This window comes from Sander lucioperca, chromosome 4 (assembly GCF_008315115.2).
Source record: "Sander lucioperca isolate FBNREF2018 chromosome 4, SLUC_FBN_1.2, whole genome shotgun sequence".
In the NCBI taxonomy this organism is placed as follows: Eukaryota; Metazoa; Chordata; class Actinopteri; order Perciformes; family Percidae; genus Sander; species Sander lucioperca.
Genome location: NC_050176.1, coordinates 5,302,647 through 5,320,216, shown reverse-complemented (window position 1 = coordinate 5,320,216; position 17,570 = coordinate 5,302,647). Strand labels below are relative to the sequence as shown.

The window sequence follows — 17,570 nt, the reverse complement described above, 5'->3', positions numbered from 1 at the left end:
AACACGGGTGTGACAATAGATTATCCATACAAGGACCACGTCTGTGAACTGGTCAGACTTAGTCTGTGAACTAGGTCGATAAGAAAGACAACATCTGTGAACTTAACTTAAATTAAGCTTTGTAGCGACGGCTACATCATAGTGAAAAGTAGCAATCTTGTAATGGGTAACGAAAACACCAAGCAACCGGAGCCAAAAGGACCTGTGTTCGGAGAAGTTTTTTTTTTTTTTTTTTTTTTTAAATCATTTTTACCTGCACTTGTTGTTTTAATTTGTTTTGGTTTTTTTAATCGTTTTCTAACTGCTCTTTAATGTTTTATGTAAAGCACTTTGAATTGCCCTGTTGCTGAAATGTGCTATACAAATAAAGCTGCCTTGCCTTGCCTTGTTTTAGACTAGTTAGTGAACATATACGGTATTTATACAGAGAAAGCTCAGAAAGCCTTTTTTTTTGTATACAAACACCAAATAAGAATGAAACAATTATACACTGTACCGTTTGAGAGAAACAGGTAAAAGAGCAAAGATAGCAACATGTCCAGGTAAGATGTCTGAGGTTATACACAGCTATAAAAAAAAAAGAAGTGAAAAACACTATATCTTTACGATAGTAAAACTGCGTTCTTACTGGTTTTTCAGAAAGTAATGGAGGTGAAAGCAATGGAAACGCCACATTCATTTGTATTTAGAGATGATGCAAACATCCAATGTGATCAGGAAAACTTGCCGCATGATGCTGGAGAGAGGCAGTATTAGTCACACTATTCTTTGTTACTGTTATGTACCTTTAGTTTTTTCCCAGTAATTCCATAAATTACTAGAGACAAAATACTATATTGAAGCAAATTGCTGATTTTCATTCCTTCTTGTTTACCTTACGTAAAATTAGTATATTATAAAATCTATATCTTTTCTTTAAAAAAATATTGAGTAGTGTGACGTCACTCAGACTGTAAAGATGAAAAGTTTGTAATGTCTGTATTGGTGTTTGATGCTAGTGTTTTTCCTCTCGGTGTGTTCTGCGTGACAGTGTGTGTTATCTCAGTGAGGATTTTTCATAGTGTTTGGCTGCACTGATCCTGTTTTGAGACGTGTGTTAAGAGTTGTGTTGCTTGGAATGAGTTTTGCAGGTGATGTGAACTGTTTAGCTCAGGTGACTGTTGGTAGTGCAGGCTGTAGTTAGAGTTTTGCACCTGTGCCTTCAGTTGTGCCCACTGTCGTTTAGCAATCGAAAAAAAACTGTAATAGCTTGGACTCGGCCCATTGCTTCCGGAAAATGGACCAAACCTGCGAATTGAGTCAAGACAGCCAGCTACCTGCTCATGTTGGGAAAACATCCAGTGGAGAGGCTGAACTAATTTCCTCTGGCGCCTGTTTGTTCCCAGTCTTCTGGTTGCTTTTCACTGCAATACAACTGCAGACACCTCTTTGATAAGGGGCAATTATTCAAAAATACTCCTTAATTATGCCCCTGAGAAATAAGTAACGCTGTCTCTGTGCAATCGCTCCACCCTTATATTGTTAATAAACTCTCTCAGTATTGGTGGTGGAGTGGTTTCTTAAGGCTGCTGATTTCAACTCCTAAAGGTCAAACCCATTACATATTCTTCATATTAACAGATGCAAGGCTTTCTTTTTCCCCCCCTGTGCCACACTGTCTGACTGTATTTGTTATCAGCGGTGAACAGGAGTTGCATGAGGTGCGCGACTCTTTCCACATATTGGATTCCACGTGTGACATTCATTTCGTCACTCAAATAGCCCATCTTTTGAAAGGACGTGCTGTGATCTGGTGCACTTCACTGTGCAGATAAAGAGGTTGTTTTTATTAAACTGTCGAAACTAGTATTGATGGAACTACTGCATGTGTTGTCTGCAGTCTGCAGAAAGACTTCATAAATGTCTCGTGTAACATCGGCGTGAGCATGTCACGGCTGATAATGATAGCCGCTGCTGTAAAAAGTAACAATGTCTTGTGTCCATTTGTACATATAGCTACGAAAAGTAATTGTATGTATTCCAAGTATTTATCACTGTATGCCGCTGTATAAGACCTAAAACACAGGGCTTTCAAGCAGGGAAACAGAGTTCATGAACCTTAAGAAGTTAAGGGGAAAACACAATTACTTTCATCCAGGAAAATGGGTGTTCATGTCCAGGCAGTTGTACTTAAGGGGACTGTTTTTTTTTTTTTTAAATTTAACTAGTCTTTTTGGTGCCTAAATTTAACTTTTTTCTAATCTTAACTAGTCGTTTTGGTGCCTAAACTTAACTGCCATCACCACAGGACAGTCACCTTTTGTCAGCTAAACCTAACTGCAACGACCATCTCACAGTGACACCTCGGATGTCCCTCATTTAAGCCGGATATCCGTTACCTTGGGCTTTCTTTGTGTTGTAATTTTAAACTCCAATGGATTTCTGAGGACTATGGTTAACTGCTCCTCAGATCTCTGCAGGGTAAATCCAGACAGCTAGCTAAACTATCTGTCCAATCTGAGTTTTCTGTTGCACGACTAAAACAACCTTTGAACGTACACGTTCCACCAAAACAGGCTGGCAGATAGTGAATCGTTTATAATCTCCTAATTTTAAAGCAAATCTTATAATTGTTTTAAGCTCACAACACACAGAGTCTGCTGGATGTTTCCACGTCCTGTTCTCACAAAGTGATGCTGGAAGAGCAACAATGGATCAACCCAAGACATCTCGTCTTCTAAAGAATGTGTGCATTTGTGTGTGTTGTGGTTCTCAGCATATATCTGTAAGTGAATGTTGGTGGCCAATGGGATACGGCATTTTAAATCCTTATGAAAGAGAAAGTAAAAATATGAATTCACAACTCAGTTTGCTTCCTGCTCCATCTGAAATTAATCTAAATGTTTACAATGCCTCGGAACCTAAGCTCTAAAACTCTGTCGGATATAAACCAGCAGAAAACAAATAATGTTCTTGCAACGAGGCGCTTCTCCGGAGTATTTAACTTGATATATTGCACCAAGATGCTGGTGAGACTAAAGGCCTCTCCATTTCCCCAGTCATGAATATTCAAATGAGATGTTCAATTTGTGTTGGGGAGATTATTGGAAAACTACAGAAGCATGTGGGATTCTCCCTAAAGCCTGGTTGAAACCATGTTATGCACTAGACTGAGTGACTTGCTGAAATTAAAGTGTGATCCCGACCCTGCCCGCTTAGAGAAAAAAAAAAAAAAGTCAGCCTGTTGACATTTTAAGCCTTTGGCAAAATCCAATATGTCTGCTGAGTAAGACTTTCTGAATTCTGCTCGGCATGACAGAGCTTTACACAACTGCTGAAGTCTGAACTTTATGAAGAAAAAAAAAACTTGAGGACAAAAAAGCAAAGGGGAAGTTGAATAGAGCAAAAGTATCTGGGCCTTTTTAAAGCCTTTTTAAATGTGTGTTCTGGTTCTCTAAAGTAACAAATGAGTTATCTTTGTGAGGGAGCAGCACTGGCATCAGAAAGGAGTATGACAGTGATATTACTAAGATATGATCGTGTTGGATTTTTCATGTTTTCCTGATGTGGGAAATGTGAGATCTAACAGATCTGTGGTTTAAAAATCAAGGGAAATGCATTCACTGTTTAGAATGTTTTTTAAAGAGTACTATGGCTCGGCAATATGGCCAAAATCATCTCGATAATATGGCCAAAATCATCTCGATAACGATATATATCACGATACAGCATGTTTTCTGGTAATTCAGAAGATAACTACTTAAAAAAAAAAATTGTTTATATTAAATGTAGAAAATTAAGCCTATTCCTGTATACTTCTGTGGGAATTACAGCCTGCCACATTGCACCCCCCTGTTAATTCATAAAACCCTGTCCAGTGGATAGATCAGGAGAAATCAGGAGCTGCCATGTTTTGGAGAATCAAAGCTAAGACAGTGACAGGGCAACAAGTGGTGTGTTCATTCAGGTTGTTGTCATGAACCCGTCATACACATATCCAGGATGCGATTTGTGAAAAAAGCAGGGGGGGGGGGGATGTTTTTTGATCATGTACAACAAAACAAAACATGCATGAATTATATCCCCCTTTCAATACCATGGATATAGTGCCACTCAGTCAGGGATGCCAAAACACTTATTTATGAACTTCAATATCCAATGGAAAATAATATCAGAATGAAATAGCGCAATGTGGCGTCAACATAAAACACAGCGCTTTCAAGCGGGAGAGCGGAGTTCATTTCGCGGCAAAAACGAAATACTTTCACCCAGGAAACGCTCGTGAGTGTTTTTATCCAAACCACAATCTTTTTCCTAAACTTAACCAGTCGTTTTGGTGCCTACACTTAACTGTCATCGCCGCATGACGTTCACTTTTTCTGGCTAAATTCCACTACCATGGCCCCTGAAAGGAGCATCATCTGGCGGTGCCTGTAGCCGGCTCACAGTCACCTATTTGTGGCTAAACAACTGCCGCTGGTAGCCGGCGTCCCAGAGCTCTGTAGCGGCTAAATACAACCAGCAACTGCTGCTCGGATTATATGGTTATATGGCACTACAGACTGTTCACGTTACAGCGCTTTACTTTTAAAATACTTCTATTATAGGTATATAATAGCCTATGGTCTGTTGGTGAAGTATCATTAATCACTTTGAGGGGGGGGGAGATACATTTTGTCCCCACCGGGGATAAAAATAATTCAGCAGAGGCAGGGATATGTAGACCAGAATGGGGGAAATCACACGCATCCCCCTTGGTACATCGCTTGACTGCTGCTTTATAAGAATGCTCAGGGCGGGGTGGATGACTGGATCATAAAACACAAAGCGGGGAAGATGAGGTTTGCGTCCTGGGGCAAACACAAGACTTTCACCCAGGAAATAGTGTGTTCGTGTCCTGGGAGTGTTTTAATCCAAACCACGATCTTTTTTTTCTAATCTTAATTTAAGTCTTAACTGTCGTCGCCGCATGGTGCTCACTTTTTGTCGACTAACTTAACTGTAACGTCCGCTGAAACTACCGACAGTGCTCTGTAGCTAGCTTCCAGTAACCTTTTCTCGGCAAAATTTAACTGTAAGGACCACTAAACTGCCACCTCTTAGTCGATTAGTCGACTAATCGGTCGTTTTGGTCTTAGTCGACTAAGATTTCTTTAGTTGATGAGTCATTTTTTATGCTTATTCATGCTTATTCATGCATTTCCAAGAAACTTATGAGCACATTTCTGGTAAGCACAAGATTTAAAGTGGTGCTTTTGCAGGATTAATTGTGGAGAAACTCAGTTTTACAGATGGTTAATTAACTACATTTATATTGTGCTTTTCTAGTCTTAACCACCTCTCAAAGAGCACAGCTCTGTCGATTACATCAACTAATCGATTAATCGACAAAATCATATAAGTGTTGGTCGACTAAGAATTTCTTTAGTCGAGGACAGCCCTACTGTCATGTGACCGGTCGTCAGGCGCACAGCCGGCGGTCGCCTAATTTTGTAGGATATCTTACAAATGGGTGTGCATAAGTTTTTGTACGATATGATACCAACCCGTTCATTAGACTGCGTTGGTTCATTTCATTAAAGCCAAATATGATTAGATATTAGTCAAATGACTATAGTAGTAGGATAGTTTAAGTTAGGGATAGACCGATTATCGGCCGTTTTTTTGGCAGTTTGCAGATTATCTGTATTGGCGTTTTTATTTGCCTGATAACTGATAAAGTTAATGAATTAAAAAGTGTTCTACTTTGGCTCCGGTACAGCTCTGTCTGTCCCTCTGCTTCAGTTTCACTCACCACTGAGTCTGACTTAATGTCCCGCCCACAACACTGTCTGACTATCTTTTACTGGGTATTATGTTGAAAATTTCTAATTTATTAAATAATTGCTTAAAGCATTTAAACAAAGTTTTGTGTTAAGGTTTGTAACATTCTAAAATCTTAATTTTGACTTACAGATTTATTTTTAATTTTCACAGTTAATTGCATATCGGTTCCAAATATCGATTATCATTAACTAGTAATAATCGGTATCGGTCTTAAAAAACCAGTATCCGTCGATCTCTAGTTTAAATAATGCCAAAAGTTCATTGTATGTCCGTCACATTTCGTGAACCTTGCTACATCAGCTGTCAAGCCACACGGTGACCAGCAACCAGATTAATTTGCATGTACCTGACTTAACACACACATGTTTAGCCACAGATCTATTGCAGAATGTGTACATGTGGCTTCAAGAGGCTCGAGGCTGAAACTATCATGACAAATGTGGGTTTTTCTCATCTGGAAACTTCACACATTGCAACCATGACATTCACATGCACAGAGAGCAGCACACACAGAGATGTGAGTGGTGATGTGTTTGTGACTCACCAGCATCCAGATATGCTGTGTTTCAGAATGAGATGCCATTAAAAAAAGGCAACAACAGTCGCTTCCTGCACCGGTGCACCCTGGAACATTTATGATTTATTACATATAATGGGTGGCTGCTCTGTTTGGTTAATTAGAGAGTGTACATTTGCATCAAAGTCTGTACATGCCAGTCACTTAGAGGTCTCTTCTCGGCCCTCGCACCCCTGCAGACATCACTTCACACAGAGCTCTCACACACATATGTATCTCGCTCGCAGCCCTTTGGTGACTCACTGCACTCCGGCCAAAGAAAAAGGGTCTGATGCATTTATTATCAGCTGTACAGTACGCCTACACTGTGACTGAGGAGCAAGACTGAGTGCAAGTCAGCCACAGAGATAGAAGACGAAGAAGAAAAGAGATATGGAGGTAAAGAAAGACAAGATAAGATAAGACAAGAAGAACTTTATTGTCTGTCACGAGTGACAGAAATTTGTCTCAGACAGGGCAGGCTCAAATGACATAAAATACATATAAGAACATAAAGATATGTATAGAAACAGTGTAAAAACACCGTGCAAACGTGCAAAATGCAAAAACAGTGCAAGAAGAAGCCTGAATGGAGCCGTTTGGTGTTGTCTATGTATGGCTGTTCATGGTGGTGATGGCAGTGGCGAGGGAGGATTTTTTATATATGTTTTTCCTGGCAAATGGGACTCTGTAGCGTCGACCTGATGGCAGTAACTGAAAGGATTGGTGAAGTGGGTATAGTGGATTTCCGGAGTACTGACCGGTTGTGAAGATGTGTTAGGGGTGTTTGAGGTAGGAGTGTTGAAAAGAATCATTGCATCGATGCATCATGATGCGGACCTGGACGATTCTGCATCGATGCAATGACAGACCATAATCGATCATAGTCTATGCTTGTTGATTTTCTGGTTGCTGCTTTTGTTGTTTTTGCCTTTTGCCTGCTGTGTTCAGACTCCATTACAGGAAGTGTCTTTTTTAAGAGCAGAAACAATAAAAATAGGAGTTCATATATTGTATATCTGACTGCTTGAATTTGTTGATGAAAACCATAGCAATATATTTTATTTTATTTAACCTTTATTTTACCAGGGGAAAAAAAATCACATTGAGATTAAAATCTCTTTTACAAGTGAGCCCTGGCCAAGAAGAAAAAAAAATACACTTTAACATACAACAAACAGGGATGGACAGCAATAAGAACTAAGAAATGAAAAACAGAAAATCACATTTTAAAAACAAGCGCAAACATGTTGGTATATTTGATGTAGGTAACCTCTTGAATTCAGTATGTGAAATAAAAACCTGCAATTTTAGCTGATTTTGCAACTCATTCCATGAAGATAGAGCACTGTAACTGAAAACTTTTAGTTTGTGGAACATCATACAGTATGTATCTATTGATCTTAGATTGTGTTCAGATCTACTAGATGTTAAAAGTGTAGTTAAATATGAAGGAATATAATAATACTGAGGAGGTGACGCATCGTGATGCATCGGGATATGGAATCGATTTGAATAGTTGACAGGATCATCATAATCGAATCGTGAGGCCAGGCTGAGATATTGAAAGTGAGTATGGATTCAATGAGCTACATGCTAAATGTCGAATTCAAAAAGCACAGCACTCAATTCAAAATGTCAAAATAAATTCACATCAGTATATCATCCCAGCAGACAAGCCAAAAAAACAAACAAAAAAAAAGCATTTTCATTATGCAAAGAGAAACCAACACTTGATTTCCCCCTGCCAAAAATATCAGACATAATCAAGGGGATTTCTCAAATGTAATTTACTAACTTATCCAACTACATACATGTAGGCATATGAGCAGTGAGCACTATATTTAAATGTCTCAATTCAAAATGTCTATCAATTCAAAAAGCCAAAATCAATACTATATATATTGCAGCATTATGGGTCGGTCAATATGTATTTTTCCGACTTTATTTCACGGGCCCTGAAAGCAACTCCTCTGATTGCTCAAAAACTTTCAAAAGCATCATGGGAAAGCTAAAACTGCTTTAGCATCACAGCTAACGACAATAAAATGACCTAAAATGAATAAGATATGGACAAAAGACTATCAATATTAGATCTAAGAATATGGATTTATTGCACAAAGTCCTCTTAAAGAAATACGAGTTCTAGGAAATGAACCGCAGACTGCGGACCGGTCTTTTACACTTCTCTGCATACTGAATAAACTCAAGAAGCGCACCGGTCGTGCTGTGTGCTCGAAGAACACGGAACAAGGGTTGGGCGCAACCAAGTCTCACCCAGAGGTGGGGGGGCTTGTGTGAAAAATGTTTTTCTTTGCTTGCCAATTACATTGAATCAAGAAAGCCAACCACTTATCATTGTTTATAACAGTTAATATTTTACCCTCCCCCCCCCACAATTCCCCAAATGATACATTTGCGCGTACCTGTGGACCAACTCAACTCTGACAGATTGGGGAGGGGGAGTGATAGTGGTCATGTAGTATTGATTTACTATTACTATTGATATTTTATTATTGTGAAATTAGTGTTCATAAACAAGTAATGTATGGTCTTTCAACAATTTCAAGTGAATAATATAACAATTTACAGAAAATATTGTTAAAGCTTGTGTCATGTGGTGCCCCCCCACTGGTTGTGAATGGTTGGTGCCCCTGGGCACTGGCCCAAGTGCCCTTATGGATAATCCGGGCCTGAGTACACTTTAATATCTGTTTCTCGCATTCATTGTGATATTCAACAACGTTATCGCATATTGCTTATTTTCTTCTGCAGCTCCAGTTAAGTTACAGTGGGAGTAGAAGACAAAAGTGAAGGTGAACCTGAAGGAGAGCTCAAATCAGTGTATTCGAAGACAAAGGAATGCAGTAAGTGTACAGTACAGGGTTGAAGCGCTCTCTGTGAGCTGCGCCAGCGGCGGTTCAGCTGAGGCAAAGCTCACTCCTGAGAGCTGCAGAAGAAGAAGGAAGAGTAGGCTCTGAGGCAGCTCGCAGAGAAGATGCGTACAGAGGCATCGCAGCCAATGGGAAAGCTAATTTGCTGAGATGAAGCGATGCCCTGGAGATAGTGAATTATACTGAACATTGCTACTGTGCATGTAGCATGAAGGAACAAGAGCCAACCTGGCACAATGCTGCTGTTATGTTCAGTACTGGCTGCAGAGTGATGACGTCATCCACCAACACCCACAGAGACATAAATCAAAAGCAGAGCAGGGCAACGTGTAGGAGGCAGACACAGTTTGACAATTTTCGATCATCAATTCGATACAGGTCATGTAAATAGAAATATAAAAGGCATATTTTGAAAATTCAGCATTTTCCGATTAAGACATGTGGGAAATGCCGGTAATATTCAGGTTTTAGAGGCATTCTTTGGACATGTATACATCGCATTCGGAATATGCGTCTTATTTGGGGTTTTACTGCGGTTTGCAATAGTTTGCGGCAGTTTACGTCCTCTTGCCTGTTTGCGGATTACGGTCTATTCTGTTGCACGACTAAAACAACTTTTGAACGTACAGATGTTCCACCAAAACAAGTTCCTTCCCGAGGCTATTTTGCAGAGGCACCGTGGCTCCGTCCGGTGCTTAGCGCCGTCCAAGACGATTGTGAATGGTTTAAAGAAAGGCCAATAAACCAGAGCACGTTTTTCTCCCATCACAGAATGCTGTGTGGACTATAGCCAGACCTTCTTTCACAGCGCTGTGGAGGAAGGTCTGGCAATGCGAGACTAGACACAAACCAACCAGCCAACAGTTTGCAGGGCTGCGGTAGAGATGCATGGCCAAATGAAAAGAGCACATATCTGGTCGGAAGGATAAACACACTTACTTTTAAACATTATGAAATGTATTTTGGATATGCACAAACATCGCAACGCAGACCTTTTCAAGAAGGTTTGTTAAAGGAATGAAAGAGGGAGGCTGTGTTTGCACGGTCGGCCCCCGTTGGAAAACTTTGAAAATATCCTATTTAGCACAGCTGAATGTAAACGGGAATATTAGTGGAATGTTCATTTTTATTAGCCATGTAAACAGCTTAGTCGGAATGATGTGCATGTAAACGTAGTCAGTGTAATTCTGGCCTCAGCAGACTATATGTTTGTATGTGATAGCATTCAATTCCATGGTTTGGAAAGTGGGACAACCAAAAATGCATTTTTGGTGCCAGAAATACCACCAGCAGGTGACCATTTATAAGGCACCACAGCATATTTATCAATATTAGGGCTGTGTATTGGCAAGAATCTGGCGATACGATACGTATCACGATACATGGGTCACAATTCAATATATTGCAATATATTTCGATACTGTGCATAAGGCAATATATTGATTTTTATTAAAGTATAATTTTAGAAAAACTAATATTTAAAAAAAGACATGATGTGCATAAAAGTCAAAGAAGTTTACTTTAGGTAAACAATTAAGTACACAGAAAATCAACCTGCCAGTTTGGGATTGTGGTTAACATGTACTTACTGAGCAAATTTTAATATGCTAAAGTAGGCCAAAGTTCAGCCATACCTACTGTTAGCTTCTATAGTCCAGTCATTTTATGAAAAAAGGTAGGCCACTTTTGTCTTCTGCATTCTCCTCACCCTTGTCTCCTGTTCTTCCCTCAGACTCATCCCCCAGAAACAGTCCCACAGACCCAGCCCCAAACCCCATCTCTGCAATAATAAATTATAAAAACTGGTTTAAAGTACTTCTTCCTCCCTCTATGTATTAATGCTCATGGGTAGCCTAAATGGGTTCCATTCAGACCTGAACATTAAGTCTTTTACTGTTATATGTCAACAAGATTCAACAAGACATTTTCACCTGGCTATACCCAATGTTTAGATCTGTTGTGGTATATGCAAATTAGTACATATGTAATTAGATTGTGCACCGTTTGCCCATGTTAACAAACAATTTAAAAAAAACTTGTAATACATTTTTTGTTTGTCTTGATGTAAGTAATCAACTCAGTCATTTTCATGGTGATATCTAAAGGTTAAAATGTTTACCCTATTCACATGAGAAAAATAATGAATAGGCGTATGAATAGACTATATTTGGGGCTTTTTCGAAACGTTCCCCTAATGGGATTCTTCGGGGCTTTTTTTCCTTACTCAGGACATATTGAGGATACAAAATCAGTTGAGTTTGCTTCTGTTGCAATTTGGCCTAGGTTTACCCCCATTTTGGCTTAAAATGACTCGACTACTAGCAAAAAGTCAGGCACTGCTAGGCACTGTAAGGCAAGGACACTAGTGGTGTGTCTCAGCATAGCCATCTAGCGGTAGGGGGTTTAAACACAACATAAACATGAACCACTGTTTTACATGAATATTTTTGCACGTAAACAAAAAAATCGATATTGCGTTTTCGAAAATCAATACAGTATTGCAAAATAAAATATCGCGATACTCAGGTGTATCGATTTTTTTCTTACATCCCTAATCAATATAGACCAAACTACACAGATTTTCTAACATTAAAATTCTTAAAAAACAAAACTTGGTTTTCTTGTTCTATTTATTTTTACATAAACATTTGTATGACCAGAAAATGTGATATTTCTTGAAGTTTTCACATAATTGGTTAAAAGCATTGTGTAATTTTATCCAAATGTGAATTACGTACACATGTCAACTGTGAGCGAACATCCATGTAAAAATCCTCGAGAGACGAAGGTATTTTCCACAAAACGGCAGCACGACTTTCAATTTGTGTATTTTAATGAAGCTCCAGGTTTAAGTCAAACATTTCTTAATGGTATTTCTGCTCAACTATTTCTTACAAAAACCTGATCTTGATATGCAGTAGAAAGTAGTAGTGTTCACTGAGCTGCCTCCACTTTCAGATTTTCTCCTGGCTGCTCTTAAACACACACACACACACACACACACAGTGTGTTTTACTATCTTTGTGGGGACCCGTCATTGACATAATGCATTGCCCCTTACCCTAACCTTAACCATCGCAACTAAATGCCTAACCTTAACCCTCACACTTACCATAACCTAATTCTCAAACAGCCCTTTAAACTTGTGGGGTCCAGCATTTTGGCCCCACAAAGCTGGTCGGACCCCACAAGTATACTGTATTCCCGGTTTTTGGACCCCACAAATGTAGTTGAGCAAGAACACACACACACACACACACACACACACACACACACACACACACACACACACACTGTAAGCACCATTATCGCTGGCCTGTGTTCCTCACATCAAAGAAAACCCTGGAAAGAAAATGTTCTTTTACTTATTTTAATTAGATTCTTTCCCAAACAACATTGAGATATCACTGACAAAGCGCAGCTGCTCTGAACACAAGGCCCTTTCTGTAGTACAGTGGGTGGTGCACGACCAAGTGTAATCATATTTCAAAGGTTTGGACAGACAGGTGAGCGTTTGGTCTTACTGGGTTAGGGTGCAGAGCTTATTTTTTTTCAAACGTACAAAGGAAAGTTGGACTTACAGAGATGCCTAGGCCAATTTAACAACATGAAATCAAGGAGAGGGTTAACTTTTCCTGCTACAGATTTCCAACCGTGGTCAGAAAGCACAGGGGAGACACTTTGTTTCTCTCATTATGACTCTAGAGTCGCTACTCGCTCTGAAGCTAATCACCGTCACTCTCTCACTCGCTCTACCACACGCACACTGCTATTCTCTTAAAGCACACGTGTCTGCGGGCCTTGAGTTTGACACGTGTTTGACACAGGTCCCCTCACAGATTTTGATCCGGCCTGCATATCAAGTTAGGTTCATAATGAATTTTGGCCCACTTAAGTTTTGTCGCTTTTTCAGTGTTTTGTCGCTTTTTTGTGACGTTTTTGTCACTTTTGCTGGCGATTTTGGTGCTTTTTTCAACGTTTTTGCCACTTTTTCCTATGTTTTTGCCACTTTTTTCGACCTGTTTTGTCGCATTCTTCTTTGATGGCTAGGTTACTTTTTGAGGGCTTTATGTCGACCAAGCTGTAAGTGAGAAGACTATATGAGACATGCGATAATACAGTAAAAGATGTTTGACTTTTGGGGTGACCTCTAGCTCACCCAGTAAGAGCGTTCGCCCCATGTTGGCTGAGTCCTGCAGCGGCGCGGGGTTCGAATCCGACCTGCTGCCCTTTGCTGCGTGTCATCCCCCATCTCTCTCCCCCTTTCATGTCTAGCCACTTTAAAAAATAAAGGGAAAAGCCACAAAAAATAATCTTAAAAAAAGATGTTTGACTTTTTCGATTAAATAAAGCATGTCTATAAACTAAACATGTCTGGCCCTTAATGTGATTCTTAATTCCCAGTGTGGCCCTTAGTGAAACTGAGTTTGACACCCCTGTCTCAAAGAGATCGACACACACACCAACGCACAAATAAAAACTTCAGGCCACTTACTTGGGCAACGGCGAAAGCTCTGCGGGGAGCTTCCGCAGGACCATAAATCAGCCTGACGTCAAATGGCATGCGTCATAGGACGCTGCTGTGTGCGTGCAAAGTGTTTCCAGCCTCACCATCTAATAGATCCACTACAGGCTGTGTAGATAATAACAAGTCGTCAGCAACAGAAGTCAACAATGGAAAAATAATTACTCAATTAAGCCAACTCTAAACAAGCCTTTTTATTAACTGTGAATTACACTCTCGAGGTGTTACCATCACATCCAGGCAGCTGCAGACTACCACATGACTCCTCAAATGGTCCCGAACCACTTTCACATAAAGAAATACTCAGTGTAGAATTTTCTATCAGAACACATGTAACTATCCTCACTCATTCAGCCACAACTCCCGCTATAACAAACACTCAATAGTGAGCAGCAAATTGAGTTTTCAGACACCTATTAATCATCACCCTTTTGCCTCATCACTGACAGGTATAGATATGTACTAGGGCTGGCTTGCATTTCTGATTCAATATCAAATTGATTCGGGAAATTTCAGATACCAATTTTGCTTGGATATAAAAGAGATTCTAAGAGGACTTATGCTGCGGGGCGCCTGGGTAGCTCACCTGTTAGAGTGTGTGCCCCATATACAGAGGCTAAAAGCCGTTTTACAGTAGCCGCAGCCGAGCTTGCGCCCGCAAGTGTGACGTCAAAATGACGTTGATCTCGCTGGCGCGCCAGGATTTAGAGTGCGCGACCCACTCTATTTTTTTCAACGGCGCGCGACAAAGTGGAAACAGGAAGCATGAACGAGCTCCTGGGCAACCTGATGCCAGGACTCTCACAGTGACTGCAAGTCTCTCTTGTGAACTTACTGGGTGAAGATGACTTCTTTTATGGTGAATGAAAGGCTTGATCCGATGAAGTAGGCCATCGAATCGAATCGAAGCATTGACGTCAATGCTGCTGCCAGTTCAGCCGTTGTTTACCTTTTTCTTCTTCTTCTAGTAGAAATAGCAAAGTCTGTAGCCTTTGCTCATTAGTGCCACCTCTGTTCAGGAGAAGACTGCAACTAGTGTCGCGACCACCATGCGCGAGTATAAATACTTACGGTTGTACGCTCCCATGACGTCACATTTGCGCGCGCCAGGTTGGGAACGGCTAGTGTACTTAATGTTTAAGTCCTCGACGCAGCAGCCGCAGGTTTGATTCCAACCTGCGGCCCTTTTCTGCATGTCATTCCCCCTCTCTCTCCCCTTTCATGTCTAAGCTGTGCTATCACATAAAGGCCTAAAATGCAAAAACGAAAAGAAAAGAAAAAGAGAATTTCTTAAAAAAAAGAACGTATGCTGTCAATTACATAGGCAAGAAGCATGTCTTTTTTAAATTAACAGGACTAACATTATACTAACATAATTTACATAATAAAAAAATGATTTCAGGATTTTATAAATGGCTATCAGATCACTCAAAGAAAAAAAAACATTTTAATTGGAAATTGATTATTTTAACCCAGCCCTAATATGTACAATGGTAATTGTATGGGCCGCATTGCATTGTGGGATTGTTATCAGAAAGTGGTGTAAATGCCATGGGCACTACTTTTTTGTTCCATTGTGGAATATTTGAGAGCATTACATAGTGGATACATTTACACACAAATTTACATTAAAATGCAGGACAGGAAATATAGTGCACTATATAATAAATAGGGAGTGATTTTGACTGAATGCTACTTTAGGAATGAACAGAGCTTTCCTTAAACCAGTCAACACAAACTGCACCCTAACCTGAATCCCTTTCACCATCATTGCTCATTATTACAACTAATGATTTAATCCTCAAATGTGTCCAGAAGGACCAGAGCTCAGCCTCTACAAGCAGCGTGACTAAATGTGGATTTACAGCACTAGTGTAGCGATAGTGTAAACAGAAGCCCAGCAGCCAGGGTTACCAAGGTTTATCCATGTGGGATGAATGTTGGAAACAGTCAAAGGGGTCTGTTAAACAAGCATAGAGTCTTTGTTGGTGCTCGCACTTTGCAGATTGATTGACTTGAGTAAATCTTGCTGAGAGTATCTAAACTGTGTGCTTTCAAGACGTGCACATGATGAAGTGCAGGGTTGTTGAAACCTGAAGAGTAGTCTATAGCGACGATTGCTCAGTTGCCGCTGGAAATTCAACCTTTGAACGTACACATGTTCCACCAAAACAAGTTCCTTCCCGAGACTATTTTGCAGCGGCATCGTTGCTCCGTCCAGAGCTTAGCGCCGCCCAAGATGATTATGATTGGTTTATTTATCTATGATGCTCACTCTTCTACTCTAAGAACTCAAATTGGGTTAAAAAGCTCCCTGGTTGGTGTGAAGACACTACTTTCATTTGTATTTATACTTCTGTACACTCTATCAAACACACACCCTCTCTCTTACTCATGCTTCTTTTTTCTCTGTCTTGAGGCCATATACAGTGTATTGTGATACACACTTTGCTCCTTCATTTTCCACTGCTGTCATATCATCTATTTGTCCTGCTCAGCTCCATCTCTCGTTTCCTCCCTCTGCTTCTCTGCTCTTTCTTTCCATTTGCTGAACTATGCTCCAATTAGTTTGGCCCCACAAGGCAGCAGTGTACCAGTGAGGACACTTTATAAGGACATCTCCACAGGCATGCTCCACACACCCACCCCCACACAAACACACACACACACACACACACACACACACACACACACACACACACACACAGCTTTCTTTATTAACCTTATATATATACTGACCACCTTATTATTGCACACAATGAGCACACAATTGGGAGGGTTACTTTAACAGTGTATTCCAATACAATCACTAACTTGGTTGAGACTACATGGCCTCCGTGTTTTTATTTTATTGCCTTAGTATAGGCACAAAAATTGTAAACCTGCTAATAACCAAAAAGCCTGACAATGAGTACCCTACATAATGTATAATTAACACTACATGAAGATTTCTGCTTCACTGCCATCACAAAAGTTTGCATTATTGTTACAGAGCAGTAGTTTTACTTTTCCATTGATATGTACTGTACAACTAATACATATACAAATATATACTGTACATAACATTTATTGAAAAAAGCTAATAAATCTTATCTACATAATATTATAGTAGCCTATACCACTATCGTACAATATAGCCTACTTATTTACTGAATTTGTCTGACAAGCACATTGGCAGCATGTGCCCACAATACCTGACATAAGCAGTAGTTCACTTCACTCAACATTTTGGCAAATATGGTTATTTGCCTTCTTTACGAGATTAAGATGAGAAAATGGATCCACTCTAATATCTGTGCATTAAAGGGATACTTCACCGATTTAGCTTTAAGCTTTGTATCAGCAGAAACACGGTAGTATTTTTGAATGACCGTGCTTCCCTCCCTCATGTCCCCCTGAGAGGTGAGATCTCTGTATTGTGGGTCTGGAAAAATTTCTACCGATGACGCAAAAATCGTCGTTTTACGTCATCGGTAGAAATTTTTCCAGAGGCAATGGACTACAGCCAGTACTTCTGCATAGCCCATAGGGGGTTGGACTGTCGGCTTTTTCCGGAGTTTGCAGAGGTAAAAACGAGTGTCAGCCATTTTGAATCATCGCTTAGCTTCTCAGCAGAAACAGATTTATTCATCCCGAAGGAAATTTTAGAACAACAATTATGTGCATTCAAACTACCGCACACATGTACCACCAGGATACATTGCTAGCCAGTAAGGGGACATCCTCAGCGGTGTGCGGAAAGCGTGACGAGGGTGGGAGTTGGAGCTAGGTGGAAAGCTAACACTAGCCA

The 17,570-nt window shown here is 40.1% G+C and overlaps 1 protein-coding gene across 17 annotated transcripts in view; it reads right to left on the bottom strand.

The window, feature by feature from the left end:
* The window catches only part of LOC116039680 (potassium voltage-gated channel subfamily KQT member 5-like), a 181,489-nt gene that overhangs the window by 112,828 nt on the left and 51,091 nt on the right, over positions 1-17,570 (bottom strand). The window lies entirely within an intron of this gene.